Source organism: Bos mutus, chromosome 27 (assembly GCF_027580195.1).
Source record: "Bos mutus isolate GX-2022 chromosome 27, NWIPB_WYAK_1.1, whole genome shotgun sequence".
In the NCBI taxonomy this organism is placed as follows: Eukaryota; Metazoa; Chordata; class Mammalia; order Artiodactyla; family Bovidae; genus Bos; species Bos mutus.
Window position 1 is genome coordinate 26,057,417 of NC_091643.1, and position 18,724 is coordinate 26,076,140.

Here is an 18,724-nt window from a genome sequence, read left to right on the forward strand (position 1 = left end):
CAGGCCCATGTACTAGGTGCCTACAAGCCAAATCAACAGGTCCCCAAGAATCTAAAATATCAACTCGCAGTCTAAGTCAGCATTTCTTCAACATTTTGGGGGGTCAACTGATCATGCAAAGAAATAGAAGAAAACAATAGAATGGGAAAGACTAGAGATCTCTTTAAGAAAATTAGAGATACCAAGGGAACATTTTATGCAAAGATGGGCTCAATAAAGGACAGAAATGGTAGGGACCTAACAGAAGCAGAATATATTAAGAAGAGATGGTAAGAATACACAGAACTGTACAAAAAAGATCTTCATGACCCAGATAACCACGATGGTGTGATCACTCACCTAGAGCCAGACATCCTGGAGTATGAAGTCAAGTGGGCCTTAGAAAGCATCACTACGAACAAAGCTAGTGGAGGTGATGGAATTCCAGTGGAGCTATTTCAAATCCTGAAAGATGATGCTGTGAAAGTGCTGCACTCAATATGCCAGTAAATTTGGAAAACTCAGCAGTGGCCACAGGACTGGAAAAGTCAGCTCACATGCTAGCAAAGTAATGCTTAAAATTCTCCAAGCCAGGCTTCAGCAATATGTGAATCGTGAACTTCCAGATGTTCAAGCTAGTTTTAGAAAAGGCAGAGGAACCAGAGACCAAATTGCCAACATCTGATGAATCATCGAAAAAGTGAGAGAGTTCCAGAAAAACATCTATTTCTGCTTTATTGACTATGCCAAAGTCTTTGACTGTGTGGATCACAATAAACTGTGGAAAATTCTGAAAGAGATGGGAATACCAGACCACCTGACCTGCCTCCTGAGAAACCTGTATGCAGGTCAGGAAGCAATAGTTAGAACTGGTTCCAAATAGGAAAAGGAGTACATCAAGGCTGTATACCGTCACCCTGCTTATTTAACTTATATGCAGAGTACATCATGAGAAATGCTGAGCTGGAAGAAGCACAAGCTGGAATCAAGATTTCTGGGAGAAATATCAATAACCTCAGATATGCAGATGACACCACCTTTATGGCAGAAAGTGAAGCGGAACTAAAGAGCCTCTTGATGAAAGTGAAAGAGGAGAGTGAAAAAGTTGGCTTACAGCTCAACATTCAGAAAACTAAGATCATGGCATCTGGTCCCACACTTCATGGCAAACAGATGGAGAAACAGTGGAAACAGTGTCAGACTTTATATTTCTGGGCTCCAAAATCACTGCAGATGGTGACTGCAGCCATGAAATTAAAAGATGCTTACTCCTTGGAAGGAAAATCATGACCAACCTAGACAGCATATTCAAAAGCAGAGACATTACTTTGCCAACAAAGGTCCATCTAGACAAGGCTATGGTCTTTCCAGTGGTCATGTATGGATGTGAGAGTTGGACTATAAAGAAAGTTAAGCACTGAAGAATTGATGCTTTTGAACTGTGGTGTTGGAGAAGACTCTTGAGAGTCCCTTGGACTGCAAGGAGATCCAACCAGTCCATCCTAAAGGAGATCAGTCCTGGGTGTTCATTGGAAGGACTGATGTTGAAGCTGACACTCCAGTACTTTGGCCACCTGATGTGAAGAGCTGACTCACTGGAAAAGACCCTGATGCTGGGAAAGATTGAGGTCAGGAGGAGAAGGGGACGACAGAGGATGAGATGGTTGGATGGCATCACCAACTCAAAGGACATGAGTTTGAGTAAACTCCGGGAGTTGCTGATGGAGAGGGAGGCCTGGCATGCTGCAGTTCATGGGGTCGCAAGGAGTCGGACATGACTGAGCAACTGAACTGAACAGAATTAAACATAAGGCACTCTTCTAAGTATTCCTGACAAGGGAAGTAAATGAAATTAAATTCTTGGTTTGTGGCTATTTCATCATAGTGGAGATAACTTTCAGAATCCCATCAAAAAGTGAGCCTTTTCATCCAAATCAGTAAAACAGTCAAAACAATAAGTCAATTTCACAGGAGCAATGAGCCAGCGCAGAAAGGCCTGTCTCTACGAAAGTAACTAAAACCAAACCACCACTTACACACAGTGCCTATCGAGGGGCCACTGGCAAGGGTTTGTACAACTGGGCTTGAGAAATGATTTGATGTAAAAACTCTGCACTCTTTTTGTTTTTAAATTATGTATAGCTACTTAAAGAAATTACCACCAGAAAACAGCACAGGTTGTTTCAGGGAAATAAAGATAGACCAGGTGCACAGGGCAGAGTTCAAAACTAAAATAATTATCTTTTCCTCAAAGTATTAAATGAGGGACTTCCCTGATGGTCCAGTGGTTAAGACTCCACACTTTCAATGCAAGGGGACGAGGTTCAATTCCTAGCCAGGGAACTAAGATCCCACGTGCAATGCAGTGCAGCAAAAAAATTAACTAATTTTAAAAATGGTACTTCCCTGGCAGTCCAGTGGCTAGGAAGCCACACTCCCATCACAGTGGGCACAGGTTCAATCCCTAAGATCCCACATGCCAAGGAGTCAAAAAAATAAAAACTAAGCATCAAATGACCACAAATAGGGACTTGTTTAGAATCTTTCAGACACTTGCCATATCTCTTCAAAGTTCACTTGGCAAAAAGGAAATAATTTTCCATCTGAATCACGCCAAGACCAACTTAAAAATGCCATTATGTGTGCACAGTTACGCAAGTCGGCACCTTACAAGTCGCTATCTTCCAACCTACATTAAATATCAGCTTCCTGTAGCCTTTACTGGAGAATGATAATGTGTGGTGAGCTTTCCACTAGCAAATAAGAGTGTTTAAACAGAACGTCCCGTATGTACACATCTAACTCACGGGGGAGGCCCGGGATGAGCCAGCCTCTCTGAAGGAGCCTACTCTCCAAGTCCTAACACCAGGCATTCTTTAGAAGTCACTTTGGTAATAAGAACTGTTGACCTTTAGGGCTAGAAACCCTGGCTGATATCCAAGGTGAAACTGTGGTTTTATGGGACATTCTCTTCCCGGTTCTGACTGACAACAGGCCTTACCTACTAGTTAAATTTCTATCTGGGATTAACTCCATCTGGCCAAGAATTACTTGCCTCCAAATAGCTTAAAATAAGGAAATAAGATTCAAAATCTCCATGGGTGGAAAAAACTTTTCAGAAAAACAAATATTGGACATCCCTAGTGGTCCAGTGCTTAAGACTTTGCCTTTCACCGCAGGTAGAGGCTCCTGGCTGGGAAGCTAAGATCCCTCATGCTTTGAGAGTAAAATAAAAACGGAAGAAATACTATAATAAATTCAATAATGACTTAAAAAAAAAAAACAAGTATTAGTCCCTATTCAATGTGCATGAACTTGCATTACTATCTGTAAAATGGGTATACTTTACAATGTATTGTTGAACAGTCAAATGATTCAGATGATCGTTCAAAGGAATCTAATTAGGTTCTTTTTGAAAAAAGCAGCCTGAAAACTATAAATTCTTATAGAAATGTGATCTAGTATGGTAATAATCTGCAACCGTAAATTCTCCATTTGTGCTATTAATCAGAATGGCTTACAAGACTTAACATTCTGTTTTATGTTCTGTGGCTAGAAAATGGAAGAACAAATCCTAATTCTAAGCTATGTCATCTAAAATTTTACATATCCAAACTGCCATGTGCCTTTGATCCCATTTCAGCAGCAGTGTGAAGAAAATGCTAGCAACACTAGCGTATTGCACCTTACAGCATTAGCAGTAGTCAAGTAGCAGTATCATATGCGGAGCGGGCAATGCACCAGGAGGGAAGACCAGGTCCCAGTCCTGGTTCCGTAACTTACTCATCATAACACAAAACATTTATGCAAAGAGTTCTGCTTCTCGATTTCCTCAGGTATAAAACAGAGCTCCAATCACATGCCTTGCCACCTCATAGGGTGGATGTGATAACTGAATGAAAATGTCTTTAATATCATACCTACAAGCTACTTTCCAAAAACATATGGCATTTTATTTCACTTTTCTGAAAGATGAAAATTTAGCATTGCCTCAGTAATTATACATGATTGCTAATATTTTAAAACCAAAACCCTTAACATGACTGTCGATGGACTAAGTAACAGGTTAAAAAGATCAGAGGGTGGCAGTACTTTAAAATCCACAAGTGCTTTTTCTGGTTCAAAGTGATGACTCAATTCTGAGCACTTTTAGAACGTGCTGACAACAAACTGGCAACATTATGAACAGATTTTGCAAAGATCAAAGTATCTAATTTAAAAAAAAGGCATCTCAAAAAAAATATATATATATATATTAGCAACTCGACTCAACGCAAACTTCCAAGAAACCAAGGAGTGACAAAGATGGTGTTGAAGGATAAGTTGTCTCAGATGGTACCAGTACAAATGGATTTCTTTTAAGGAAGAGGGAAAGTTATCTCAGGCTCCTGTTTCTGGAATTTAATTCTCTACAGAGAGCCCCAGAGGATGCAAGCAACACCCCCAAAGCTGAGTGGAGAAAATGAATGAAACTCCCTAGTCATGAATTAGAAGAGGTTTAAAATAAGAAGCAAAGGAAGATTGTTAGCATTTCTTTATACCTTTCACGTATCAGGCCCTGTGGCGAGTATTATCCCCACCATTCTGAGAAGGCAGCCGGGGTGAAAAGGAGATTGAATAACTTACCCACAGCCTCACAGCTTAGGCACAAACCCTACTTGATCAAGTCTGCACCCTCTCTATTACATCCCTGTACCAAATGTTCTGGGTATCATTAACATTTTTTTCAGTTCTATAACAAAGTATGCCCCCAAGGTTTCATAAAGGACATCAGGGTGAACAAAATGTAGCTCAAGGTTGAAATGCCTCTATTTGTTTTATTTTCCCAATTTTAATAAAAACACAAGGAAGCAGAGAAAAGCAATACCCTGGCCTGGAGGCTTCTACAAGTAGAAAATATTTTTCACCTGATTATATACCTATAAAGTTATAAACTTTAAGTAGTCAGTGTAACAAGATATAACCAACATTTTCAAACACAGTAGTCACATCTTCAATATAAAATCACTTAAAGTGTTTCATAAAAAGAGAAACGCAGGATTTTTCCTATCTCCATTCCCTTTTCATTGACTAGACCCACTCTTCTCATACTGCAATCAAAATGAATTAGTGAATCCTTCTGCATAGTTGTCATATTTAGTATCTCCGTAAAGTAACATCAGAACATTAAGCATTAAAAAATTAAATAGTTGAGAGTATTAAATTCAATAAGCAGCAATTCTAGTGAATAATCAAAAAGTTCCACAGAAATGCAAAACTACTCTGCAACAAATCCTATTAAATGTAGTAAGAGAAACATTCCCAGACTGAAAATTCATCTAAATCCCTCTTCAAAATGTAAATATGTATTTCCCCAGACAAGAAACAGTCCAAGTCTCTATTCATGAGAAACTGTCAACTTGGGGCTGTCTGCCCAAATGGAGAATGGAATAAAAAGGATCACAGGAGGCATTAACTCTGTGCAAGTATTTGCACGTGGGTGTGCCAGATGTTCTGAGAACATAATAAGACAGAAATATAACTCAGAAGGAGCAGAAACCACACACCTTCCGCTCTATTTTACCCATCAACCCTGAATATTCATTGAAAGGACTGATGCTGAAACTCCAATACTTTGGTCACCTGATGTGAAGAGCCTACTCATTTGAAAAGACCCTAATGCCGGGAAAGATTGAAGGCGAAAGGAGAAGGGGGCAGCAGAAGATGAAATGATCAGATAGCATTACTGACTCAATGGCCATGAATCTGAGCAAACTCCAGGAGATAGTGGAGGACAGGGGATACAGGATAGTGAAGGGGACCTGGCGTGCTGAGGTCTATGGGGTTGCAAAGAGTCACAGACATAGCGACTGAACACCAACAACCTAACGGTAGTCTTCCAAAGGGACACGAAGCCACAGGTTGAGCTGGGCTGAGTGTATCACAGTGAATGGAGAGGACGGAGCACCAGGAGAAGACAAGGAGGAAAGTCAAGAAAAGCAGTGAGGAAATTAATATCTTGGGCTTAAAAGATCCTCTAGTAGCTATGACTAACTGAAGAAAGAATTTCAAACTCCCATGCCATCAGAGTTCAGAGCTCTGGATGATTTACTCCAAGCTACATCTGATACAGATAACTATTAAAAATACAATTTTACCCAGCATCATAAGGTTTAGCCCCTATCCTCAAGAAGTTCATCATAAGATGTAATAAAAAGATACAGGAAAAGGTCACTAAAAAGTTTATCCAGAGGAGTGAGTGAAACCACAGACTGTAGTGCTAAGCATCTCTTGGTAAGAAGGAAAGAGTAAGAGTGAGTAGCGATCAGGAGTCATTAGGTAACTAAAAATGTCAAAGAAGCTTTATGTCTACCAAAATTTGGTCAAGGCAGTAAGCAGAATTTCCGAGACCCGAGAGAACATATCTGGGAACCTGAACACTTACTAACATTTCCAAAACAGCCCTTTTCACAATGGCGGAAGCTTTCTTGAACTGACTCCTATGAGAACTGCAGCCAGTTTTGTTTTTTCCATATCTACCCTGTACAATATTTGGCCCATAGAAAGTTCTCAATAGATGGTTTGAAGCAGAAGAAAATCAAACTTAAGATTCCAACAGTAAGGATTGTTCAGTTCAGTTCAGTCGCTCAGTCGTGTCCGACTCTTTGCGACCCCATGAATTGCAGCATGCCAGGCCTCCCTGTCCATCCATCACCAACTCCCGGAGTTCACTCAGACTCACGTCCATCGAGTCAGTGATGCCATCCAGCCATCTCATCTTCTGTCGTCCCCTTCTCCTCCTGCCCCGAATCCCTCCCAGCATCAGAGTCTTTTCCAATGAGTCAACTCTTCGCATGAGGTGGCCAAAGTACTGGAGTTGCAGCTTCAGCATCATTCCTTCCAAGGAAATCCCAGGGCTGATCTCCTTCAGAATGGACTGGTTGGATCTCCTTGCAGTCCAAGGGACTCTCAAGAGTCTTCTCCAACACCACAGTTCAAAAGCATCAATTCTTTGGCGCTCCTGAGTTTTCCAAATTTGCTGGCATATTGAGTGAGGATTGTTACTCATATCTTTTTTCCACCACTTAACATCAAAATATAATCTTAACTATACACCATGTATAGATGGCCTGATTCTATATAGGGTCTAACTAGAGGATCCAATAAAACAGGTGCATTTTTTCTTGGTAAACAGAAAAATTTACCCTTTGTAACCCATTTCTCCCATTTTTTGAAACTTATTATTTATTTGGGTTTGTGCTGGGTCTCTGTTGTGGTGTGGGGGCTTCTAATTGCAGTGACTTCTCCTGTTCTACTGAGCTTGGGCTCAGTAGTTGTGGCACTCGGGCTTAGTTGCTCCACAGCACGTGGCATCCTCCTGGACCAGGGATGGAACCTGTGTCTCCTGCACTGGCAGATGGATCCCATCCACTATACCACCAGGGAAGTCCCTCTCTCACTTTTTTTGTTTAATTTTAACCATGCCTAGCCCCATGTGGGATCTCAGTTCTCTGACAAGGGATCAAACTCTCAACTCCTGCATTGGGAGTTCTGAGTCCTAAACTGCCAGGGAAGTCCCTCTCCCACCTTTCTTGATTTCTTACCCCCAAGGAAGATGTCTGAAGTTCTCATCTGAATTATGGACAATTTAGTTAGGAGAAATGTACAAATATGGTCCAAATCAATAGTCTACCTAGGAATGAAATGACTACAGTGTAGCAGTTTACTGTACAAGAAAAAACAGACCTTTTATAGCACAAGGAGATTTAACTGGTACTTATTCTGGTAAATAACTCAATCAACTTGACAGAGGTTGGGAAAGGGAGGGTAAGTCCACGTGTGAACACTGCCTCTTAGACTGCCTGTATCTGTATCGGCTTCTATTTTCGTTCCATGAAGCTAGCCACGGGAACTGTTTTTAAAAGATGCAGTTTCAACTTGATATCATTAATTGTTGCCAACTATCAAGAAAATCTATGAGATAAACATAAAAGAGAATTTCTCATTTGTCACTGAACAATAAGAAACACTTTGTATGACCTGCTTATCAGAAATAAGAAGAAATATTGGTTTTTCCTTCAGAATTGTGATGTATGTAAATAATGTCTGAGTTAAATATTAGCCAGTTGCCAGTGCAGAAAAAGCATGGAAGACAAGCTAACAACCAACAGCCAACCATGAACATTGCCATAAACATGAGTTAAGCTACAGGTTAATTTACACAAGAATATATATTTTTTCACCTCTCCTCCTTCCTCTTTTGATAAATGACTCTCTCCTAGAGGGGTTCCTTTCTCAATGCCAAATGAGGACACAAAATGCCCCAAAATATGTTGATTCATTGCAGAAGATTCGGGTAATTATGAATGATTGGCCCTCAAACTCAACACTCATGTTTTCTTGGCATTTAATTTAAATATAAGTTGACAAGCCACAATTTAAAAGAATGATAAGGTAATCTAATACCTTTAAAAAAAATCCTCTCCCCGGGACTCTCCCTGGTACTCCAGGTGTTAGGAGTCCGCTTGCCAATGCAGGGGACATGGGTTCGATCCCTGGTCTGGGAAGATTCCCCATGCCTCAGAGCAACTGAGCCCTTGTGCCACAACTACTAAAGCCCGTACACCTAGTGCCTATATTCCGCAACTAGAGAAACCCCCGGCTCACCGCAACAAAGACCCATGCAGTCAAAAATAAATAATAGTTAAAAACAAAAAAACAGGACTCCTTAACTCAGGGCTGACCCATTCCCCTCTGTTTTGTTCCCAGTCCTCTCTTCCTTGCACTGTGTGTACACAGCCGGGGGCGGGGGGGGGGGCTGGCCAGGCCTGCCCTTCCACTCAGCAGTTCTTACTGAAACACAAAACCTGTACAGTTTCAGACGAAATGACACCATCTGGAAGATTTGGATCAGCTGAAAAGTTCACTCAGGTTTTTCTGTAAGGTAGTATGGAAAAAGCCAAGCGAACATTTTGGCTGACCCAATAATTTTTCACAACCGTCTGCCCTTTCCCGCTTGAGAAACTCAGGACTCACTTTTCATCTTCCTTCACTACTCACAAAGAATCGAATCAACCCGGAAGACGTCAACGTCTCCTTAAAAGAAACTTCTAACTGCCTTTAAAACTACCTGTACATAGTTTAATAACTTCAAAGTGAAACAAACTTTTTTAGGTTAGACTAAAGGTAGGATGTGTGATTTTTCTTTTACTCGTGTAAGTAATGTGTACACAAGAACATTTATTAATTTAGATCTGGGCCTATTGGCTATCTTTAAGTAAATACACGTTTGCTTCTCTTCAATGTGGGACTTAAACTGAAGGCTAAGGAAAACCTACTAGTTTTAATGAACAAAGTTACTTTGGAATCAAAGATTCATATGCAAATATGTACTTCTACAACGTTTGAATGCTATTTACTTAAGCAAAATACCACTAGGTTTAACCTTGTTTACACTGTAAGGTTGAGAAACAAACCCTTTTTTTCCCTTGATTGCATAAAAGTTAGACATCAGGACAGTCACAAGTTGCAAAATTACTTATGGTACACAAAAATGAAGCTTCATTGTACATAGTCACGAGTAGCCCCCAAATCTGTCATCCCCAAAATGGAAAAGTCTTTTTCATCTTGAGTCAAATGAACAAGAAAAAGTCATGCATTAAGATCATGAATACCCACATAAGTAGTAGTACCTGCTGATTTCAAAGAATATTGAAGCCATTTTAAAAAGGAAACTACCATGAGGGCAATCTTTCATAAAACTTGCTTAGAAACAAATTTTTAGAGGTTGCCAGTCAAACTGAGTTCCTGGTTATACTGGATATCCTAAGCCAACTCTGGAGAAGCCCGATCAAAGCAGGCTTTTCTGAACCACATTTCAGGTTGGCTAATGTCACACCAAACCATTCAATCCTTGTCTTCCTGCAAGGCAAGATCATTCATCCTTGGTCCCTCTTTATCTCCTATGGAGGCCACAAGCCACTGCTGCCCAAGTACCTGCCAGCTAAGGGGCAGTGGTAGCTTCCTTCTAGACTCACGTACCTCCAGGTCTGGGCCCATTTCCACACACACCGCATACCAACCTCACCCCTCACACTCATATATGGCCCTATGGTTTATTGTTAGGCTGGAAAAGATGGGAAATGAAAGGCAGAAACTCAGGCTTTTATGGACAGCAGTCTGAGTGAGGTCTTTTAACACCCTCAGGGTATATTAAAGCTTCTATAGTAGGGGAAGATAACTCAAGTTTCAGAAATTAGAAGGGTTTTATCCCCCCACCTTCGAATAAATAGTTTAATCTATGAGTGGTGTTAAAAATTAACTTGGAAAAATTTTCGAATTACATATACATCTTATCAGACATCAAGAAATGACTCAAATCAATAACTCAGTATGAAAAAACAAAATGGATATGAAAAGAAGAATTCTGGCAAAATACTACTACTATCAATGGGTTACTGAAGATAAGGTTGTGACCCTAGTTTACATAATCATAGAACAGATCTGAAAGGCTCACTCCCTGCAATTGAAAACTTTCCTGATTTCAAAGGATGCTGTTCTGAATGTTACATACCATGTACAACTCTCCTTCATCAACAGTCCACTCTGTTCTGCAACAGTCTCTACTCCAAGACATGGAGATTCTAATACATTTGAAAATTCTGGAGAATTCTCTTAAGAGTCATCTTGTGCCAGTGTCATACATAATGCTTAGCCTATGATTCAGAAGCGTTAAACGTTTTTGTTTTTGAGTAAGTCAACTGGTTTGCCTATATTAAAGTACAGAAAGAACTATAAGTCAGAACCACTATACATGTGTGCTGTTTGTCTTTATAAGACAAAGACAAAATGGGGGGAGAGATATTTGCACTACGAAAGGCAAAAGTTTACTGCTGCTACTGCTGCTAAGTCGCTTCAGTCGTGTCCGACTCTGTGTGACTCCATAGACGGCAGCCCACCAGGCTCCCCTGACCTTGGGATTCTCCAGGCAAGAACACTGGAGTGGTTTGCCATTTCCTTCTCCAATGCATGAAAGTGAAAAGTGAAAGTGAATTCGCTCAGTCGTGTCCAACCCTCAGCGACCCCATGGACTTCAGCCTTCCAGGCTCCTCCATCCATGGGATTTTCCAGGCAAGAGTACTGGAGTGGGGTGCCATAAAAGGCTCTTATGTATTCACAGAAAAATACTAATATCTCCAGGAAAGAAAATTGTCACTACATTCAATTAAAAGGGAATAAAAATGGAAGACAACTAGATTTTTTTTATATTCAACATCATTTAGAATCAAAGAAATTAAATTTAAATACTGAGATAGCACTGTTCACCTATAAGACTGGAAAGAATTATTTTTCCTTTGCAGGATAAGTTTCCACATTAACAAAAATATAGTAACACAGATACTCTCATATAGTGGTAACTGGTGGCAACAAACTTTGGTAAAACTTTTTTTTTTTGGAAAGCAATGATCACTCTGTATTGATAGATCTTTGGGCTATCAACTATCTTCCAGAGGACTCTATTCTAAGGAAACACAGGAGACACAAAGTTTTACAAAAGTTATTTGTTGCACCAGGCTTCCCAGGTGGCACAGTGGTAAAGAATCTGCCTGCCAGTGCAGGAGATCCATCCCTGGGTCAGAAAGATCCCCTGGAGGAGGAAATGGCAACCCACTCCAGTATTCTTGCCTGGAAAATTCCATGGACAGAGGAGACTGGCTGGCTATCCATGGGGTGGCAAAGAGTCTGACATGACTGAGTGACTGAGCATACATGCATTTGTTGCATCAGTATATATTTAATAATAGTAACTGGAAATAAATGAAAAGTTCAACTATAAGGAAATGGTTACATAAATCGTTACATCTATACAATATAATATTATGTAGCCAGTAATAATATATAGAACTGTAACGACATAGAAATCTTGTCACATGTTAAGCAGAGAAAAAAAATCATGCAACAGTTATTAACTACAGTTACACAGTTTTGTATAAACTATAAAACTGTAATAAATAAATCTGTTACATGTTAATAAGTATAAAGAAAATACTGTAATTATCTTTGGATGCTGGAATTATTTAATCCTTACCCTTTTTCTGAATCTACCATTTTTATACTGCAAGCATGCATTACTTGGAAATCATAGCAAACCAGGCCAACAGAACAGGGCTATTAAGTGACACACTTTTTAAATGTTCAAGGCTAATAACTGCAGCTTCACTTCCAAGAAATACTGAAAGAACTCCAGCACTGTATAATCCTCTGAATTATTGATACATAATTAAAAGATGCAGCTCTTCTACAGCATTATTTGTCCATATATATAATGCTAATCTTAAAAACAGGTAGAAAAGTTGGTGCATGTTAAATATTATATAAACAAAATTCCATTCCTAAGTATTTTTTAAGAGTACATCTATCTAATCATTTCTTTGCATAACTTATGGAATACTGTACTTAAGGGAAAAAAATAAAACATTTTATACATTGTAAAGCACTGTTCAAACAGGGCATCATTGTATCAATTTAAATTGCCTATCATTTCCTGCCCTAATTATCCCTGAAGAAGAAGTTTGTCTACAGAATAGCAATTTCAACTATGTAATTCCTTTCAGGGTTAACCACACACTCTTATCTGGGCTATCTACACTCCTTAAGAAGGTCAAAGGTTCCCAGGAAGGAGAGACTTTTTTTTTTTAATTCTCCTGCCTTTTAGATTCCCCTCCCATCTTCCCTCCAGGCCTAACACTCCACGCTCACCCTTCAGCCCAAGGGCTCGAGGTTATGTGACAATGATTGAATTCCTATCACCTGGCTAAACACAAATACTTTGATCTCCCCTGTTTTGCCTAAGACTTGATTCAAACAAAGGGGAAAAAAAAAACAAAACCAAAAACAAAAAGAACACCAGATTTCCTAGTACACCGAGTCCTTAAAACAAATAGTAGTTAGTAGAATGTGAAATTTTATGCAGGCTAAGTGAAGAATTAATCTCTTCATTCCTAGTCCAAAATAAATGAGTCCAAGCCAAAAATCAATAAATAACTTAGTATAAAAGAGCAAGTCTGAAAAAGAAGAGGGGAAAGGTTTCTTGAAGGTAGGTAAACACCTCAGTCCACCAATGACTCGAGTTAATCAGGTGACCTTAGTTGAGAGTTGGATTTTTCTAAATAGCTAGGGAAGCACATGCGAACCTCAGGAAGTAATGAGACCCAGGCGAAGGGCCTTGAGAACTGCCCCAACCCCAAGAATGCCCTATTTCCAGCCCGGATCGACCAAGCTGAGAATGGGCCCCAGTGAACCGCCCAGCGGGACGGCTGAGACCAGCGGCCCAGTAGGGTCCAGTGTCCTGTGGGCGGCTTCCGGCGGAGGACTTGTCAGTCTGCGAAACTGACTCCCCTGGGAGCTCCTTCGGTCACTTTCAAGGTGACAGCTAGGAGATCGGCATCCGTCCCTCCCTCGGTGCCGCGCTGCCCCCACGTGAGACCAGCCGTCCGCAGCCTCTGCAGCTCTCCCCCAACTCCTGCACCCGAGTTCCCAGGACGCCCCCCGCCGCCTGGCCCAGATCCCCTCCGCACCCCCGCGCATCGGCACCAACTCCGCACTCACCCGCAGCGCCGCCGAGCCGACCCCGCGCTGCACAGCCCAGACGCCGAGCCCGGGCGCCCCTCGGACCCCCGGCAGAGGCGCCCCAGGCCCACCAGCGGAGCCCGCGGTGCACTCAGGGCCGGGCTTGCACCTGGGCACGCCGGGGCTCGTCCCCCACCCCGGCCCCCGGCCGCACGCCGGCCGCCGCTGCAGCTGCCAGGCGGGAACCCCGAGTCCGGGGCGCCCCCAGCCTCCCCGCCTCCTCCAGGGCCGCCGGGGGTGGAGCCAGGGCGGGGAGTTGGGGAAACTTGTAAATAGGCGAGCGCGGTCGCCTGTGCCCCGCTCGCCCGCCCGCCGCCCCCTCCCGGCGGCCCCAGCCTGCGCCTCGCTGCGGGAGACAAAGGCCGGGCGGCCGCCGAGGGGGCTGCGCCCCCCACCTCCCCAAGAAACCTGAAAGACGCGCGAAGCAGAACCTCAAGACGTCGGCCCCGCAGGCTCCAGGCGCTCGGCTCCGCGGAGGGGCTGGCTTCCGGCTCTCGCTCCCGAGCTGAGTACCTACCCACCCCGCGCCCGCGGCGCCCGCTCCGGCCGAGATGCACCTGTTGCCACGTGCGACGCAGGACCCGCGGCTGCTGCCCGCGCACCTGGCGGAACCGCGGGTCCGGGACCACAGCGGTCCACGGCGGGCGACCCGAGCTCGGCCGCGCCCCCAAACCTGGCCGGCTGCCGAGCGGATCTTACCTCCTACTCCCCTCCTGTCACCTGAGTTTTCCGTGCGAGCTCGCGGGCTTCCCGCTAGCCCGGGGGCAGGGCCGCGGGGGCGGGACGGGCTGCGGGTGGGAGAGGCAAGCAGGCAGAATTGTCTGAGCGTAGGTGTGCGAGCAAGCAGCAGTGATTTTGTCTTCAGAGCGTCCCGACTCCAGATCGGTATTATCTTTGTGCTTCTAAGCGGTTAACTAGCTAACACCTAGTACAGGTTAAACCCAAAAGAGTTCCTAAGGACCCGCGGGGGGGCGGGGGTGGGGGAAGTCGAGGCCCAACCCACTTTTCTCAAAACACAAATTAAGTCCCTTTTACTAAACTGAACAAATGTCATCCATAGCTATTAGACCCGTAAAATATTTTCCTTATCGGCCTATTTTAAATACAAAGCTTTTCCAAAGAGGCTAGTCCACCTACAAGAGATGTATTAATAACGTTATTGAATTATTAAATGTCAGACAACTTGACTCCAAATTTCTTTGAAATGTTATCTGGTTTGGATTTCCCAAAAGCTTTTCAAGAGAAGTGAGTTTTTTGTTTGTTTGTTTGTTTTTTCTTGAAAATTAAGCTGATAATACTGTAATTGACAACGTTTTCTATACTGTCAATATCAGATCAACTAATAGATAATATTGCCATTTACTGTTGTAAAGCCTTTTCATTGTACAGTATTCCATTAGTTCTTCAACAAGATCAAGTAATAAATAGGTCAGATTATTACCTCCATTTTTCAAGTGAGGAAATGGAAGCTCAGAAAGGTCAAGCGATTTGCTCAAGGTCACACAGCTAGTGAGGGAGGGGCTAGCACAAACTAAGCTGACCTAACTCCTAATCTTTTTATTCCATTACCTGGAGGACAGTTCTTTGAGATTATTTTAGAGATACAGTGTTAAACACCATTGAATAGTTCTTCCTTATTGCAAAAGCACCAAAAAACAACACAAATTAAAACAAAGCACTAACATTTGTTTCTGCAGGTCATGAGGCAAGTATGCTAATTAGCAACATGCCTCCTGCCTAAGCAGACTACTCCTAGTGTTAAACATATTATTTAATCTTTATAACCCTCATGTGACCCAGATGACTTGGTCCAACCTCCTACAGTTCTATTGTGTGGCTTAGTTATATCTATAAATATAGAACCTGTTTTACTTCATTTTTCTGTGGTATAGATTGAAGGGAAAAAACAAAACAAAAACTCCTAAGTATTTAGAAGCAACTTTTATGGCCGCTGAGGAATCTGAAACTTAGCTTCTAATTGCATTCACATAAAAACAGAAGTTACCTTCTAGGGACATCATCTGGGTCTCTGTCAAGGCAAACATGCTTCAAATGGGGCCTGCTGCCTTTTCTTTCCTTCTTGGTTCTGGGCATGTTGCCACGGTCTTGATCTCTGAACTCTAATACAGACTCCAGGAACAATACAAAGGGTGATAATACCACATGACTTTGTGGTCCTTTGTCCTAAAAAAAGATTAGCATTTTTTTTCTCCATTAGAAAGATGCAAATTAAAACTACACTGAAAAGTCACTTTTCACTTATCAGATTGATATTGACAAAGATTAGAAAGTTTGATAACCTCTGTGTGTTGGTGGAAGTGTGGAGAAACACAGTTGCAGTGCAGATTATGAATGTAAATTAGAATGATTTCCATCAAGGGCCATTCACAACAATGGCACCCCACTCCAGTACTCCTGCCTGGAAAATCCCATGGACGGAGGCGCCTGGTTGGCTGCAGTCCATGGGGTCGCTAAGAGTCGGACACAACTGAGCGACTTCACTTTCACTTTTCACTTTCATGCATTGGAGAAGGAAATGGCAACCCATTCCAGTGTTCTTGCCTGGAGAATCCCAGGGATGGGGGAGCCTGGTGGGCTGCCGTCTATGGGGTTGCACAGAGTCGGACACGACTGAAGTGACTTAGCAACAAAATTATAAAGACACATAAACTTTGAGCCTGTAAGTCTACTTGTAAGAATTCATCTTACAACACACGTGAGAAATGGCAGGTGTATATAAGCTTGTCCATTTCAGCATTTTTTATAACAAAAGATTTTTTAAGTACATTCATTAATACAAGACTGGTAAATTACTGATACAGCCATAAAATGACATCTGGGGGCTTCCCTGGTGGTTCAAATGGTAAAAAGAATCTGCCTGCAATGCGAGAGACCCAAGTTTGATCCCTGGGTCGGGAAGATCCCCTGGAGAAAGAAATGGCAACCCACTCCAGTATTCTTGCCTGGAGAATTTCATGGACAGAGGAGCTTGGTGGTCTGCAGTCCATGGGATAGCAAACAGTCGGACACAACTGAGTGGCTAACACACTATGAAAGCTTAAAAAAAAAAGAATAAGAGCTCTTTAAATTTCTATGAAATGATCTCTAAGATCCATTATGTGCACAAATTTTAAAATGCAAAATGATTATGTAATAGTGTATTTTCTATTAAAAAGGGGAAATTGTATACCGTTGTTTGTTTGTAGAAGCATAATATGTCTCTGAAAAGATATACCAGAAACTGGTAAAATTGGTTGCTTTTTGGGAAGGGAGCTGGGTGTCTGAAGGGCAGGATTTGCAGAAAATTTGAAGAAGATAAACTGCACGAGATATAATTTTGTATTTTTTGAATTTTGAATGATGTAAATAATAGTACCCATTTCAAAACTTAAAATTTTTCACCACTTGAAGTTGGCCATCAGGAATGGCTCAGATTCCCTCCTTACTAATTTAACTTACAGATAAAATAAATAATCAAATTTCTCATGCATTAATGGGGCAACAGCAAAATTCTCAATAGATGCTTTCAAACTATTTGTTCTCTAGTTTATCTAAAGAGAAAGGCTTTCGTACATAAAATTCTAACATGCTGTGATTATGGTGAAGATGATGAGCTAGCAAATTCCTCAGTTTTATTAACAGTGACATCTCCCTGGGGCAGAGCTTCCAGCTAATTTTCCCAAAGTCACATTCAATCAGAAATAAAAGAAGGAGCTCAGGCTAGTTCCCAAGAGGGATATTCTAGTACCATTGATTTGACTGAGGGGGAAATAATTCCGTGGGAATTCCATGGAGTCATTTATTTTACTCTCAAGTTTGATATCTTTTTGTTTTTTAATTTGGAAAAGATCCTGATGCTGGGAAAGATTGAAAGGAGAAGGGGGTGGCAGAGACCGAGATGGTTAGATAGCATTATCGATTCAGTGGACATGAATTTGAGCAAACTCCAGAAGATAGTGGAGGACAGAGGAGCCCAGTGTGCTATACAGTCTATAGGGTTGCAAACAAGTCAGACATGACTAGTGACGTCCACCACTTTGGAGGAGGAAATGGAAACCCATCCCAGTATTCTTGCCTGGAGAATTCCATGGACAAAGAAGCCTGGTGGGCTATAGTCCACGGGGTCGCAAAGAGTCAGATATGACTGAGCAACTAATACACACACCATACCATCACTTCATTGAACAAGGGATCTGAACAACTCACAAAGACAGGCACAGTAAAACTTTAAAATAAATATTTACAAATGTAAAATAGAATCCAAGGAAAAGCAAACAGCTAAGAGTAAACATATCCCTGAGTAACAAATTAAGCCAGTGAGCTTGTTGGTAGCCAAGTGTCCCAACCACTTACATAACAGCCATTTTTCAAAAGGGGCTGATAGTTCCTCAGTGGAAGCTCTGAGTTTCCTAGCACTGAATTCAAAGAAAAAATTTTTTCACTCATATTTCCAGTCAAGACTACTGAATGGAAAACAATAATATATTGTTGATTATACTGTAAGAACCTTTTATGTGGTTATTTTTGTAGTCATTTTGAATAAAACTCAAAGTATTATAATGAAACTCAACAAAGGTATTCACCCAATCGGGTACCAGCTCAGTGTCAAACTGGACTGCAGTTCCTTACTATATTCTTCAGAAAATCAAACATACTCACAGTCAGATTTTTAATGTCTCCACACATCCCTCACCTTAGAGATAGATGTTTCTTTATATAGCATTCCAGAAATTGTCTAGTCGGCCAGTCATCTGATTATTATTAGAAGTGATACTCAGTTGGTTTAGTCATGTCTGACCCTATGGACTGTAGTCTGCCAGGTTCCTCTGTCCATGGAATTCTCCAGGCAAGAATACTGGAGTAGGTTGCCATTTCCTTCTCCAGGGGATCTTCCTGACCCAAGGATCAAACCTGCATCTCAGAGTCTCCTACATTGCAGGTGGATTCTTTACCACTAGTTCCACCTGGAAAGCCCTTAGATGTGATAGAGACCCAGAATGCTGGAATTTCGTAATGCTGTAGATGACTTTTTCCCTATTTTTGTTAACAGAAAGATGTACATTACAAATTGCCATATGACTTTTGCTACTTGTATCCCAAGATCATGAGACATGCAAAGTCAAATGTGTACACTGAC

General features: G+C 41.7%; 1 protein-coding gene across 2 annotated transcripts in view; it reads right to left on the bottom strand.

The window, feature by feature from the left end:
- The window catches only part of MTUS1 (microtubule associated scaffold protein 1), a 189,047-nt gene extending 174,924 nt beyond the window's left edge, over window positions 1-14,123 (bottom strand). For both annotated transcript variants that reach the window (XM_070364161.1, XM_070364160.1), the window contains exon 1: window positions 13,567-14,123. The gene's annotated coding sequence lies outside the window, so the exon portion shown is untranslated. The remainder of the gene's footprint in view (window positions 1-13,566) is intronic.
- Window positions 14,124-18,724: the final 4,601 nt, after the last annotated feature.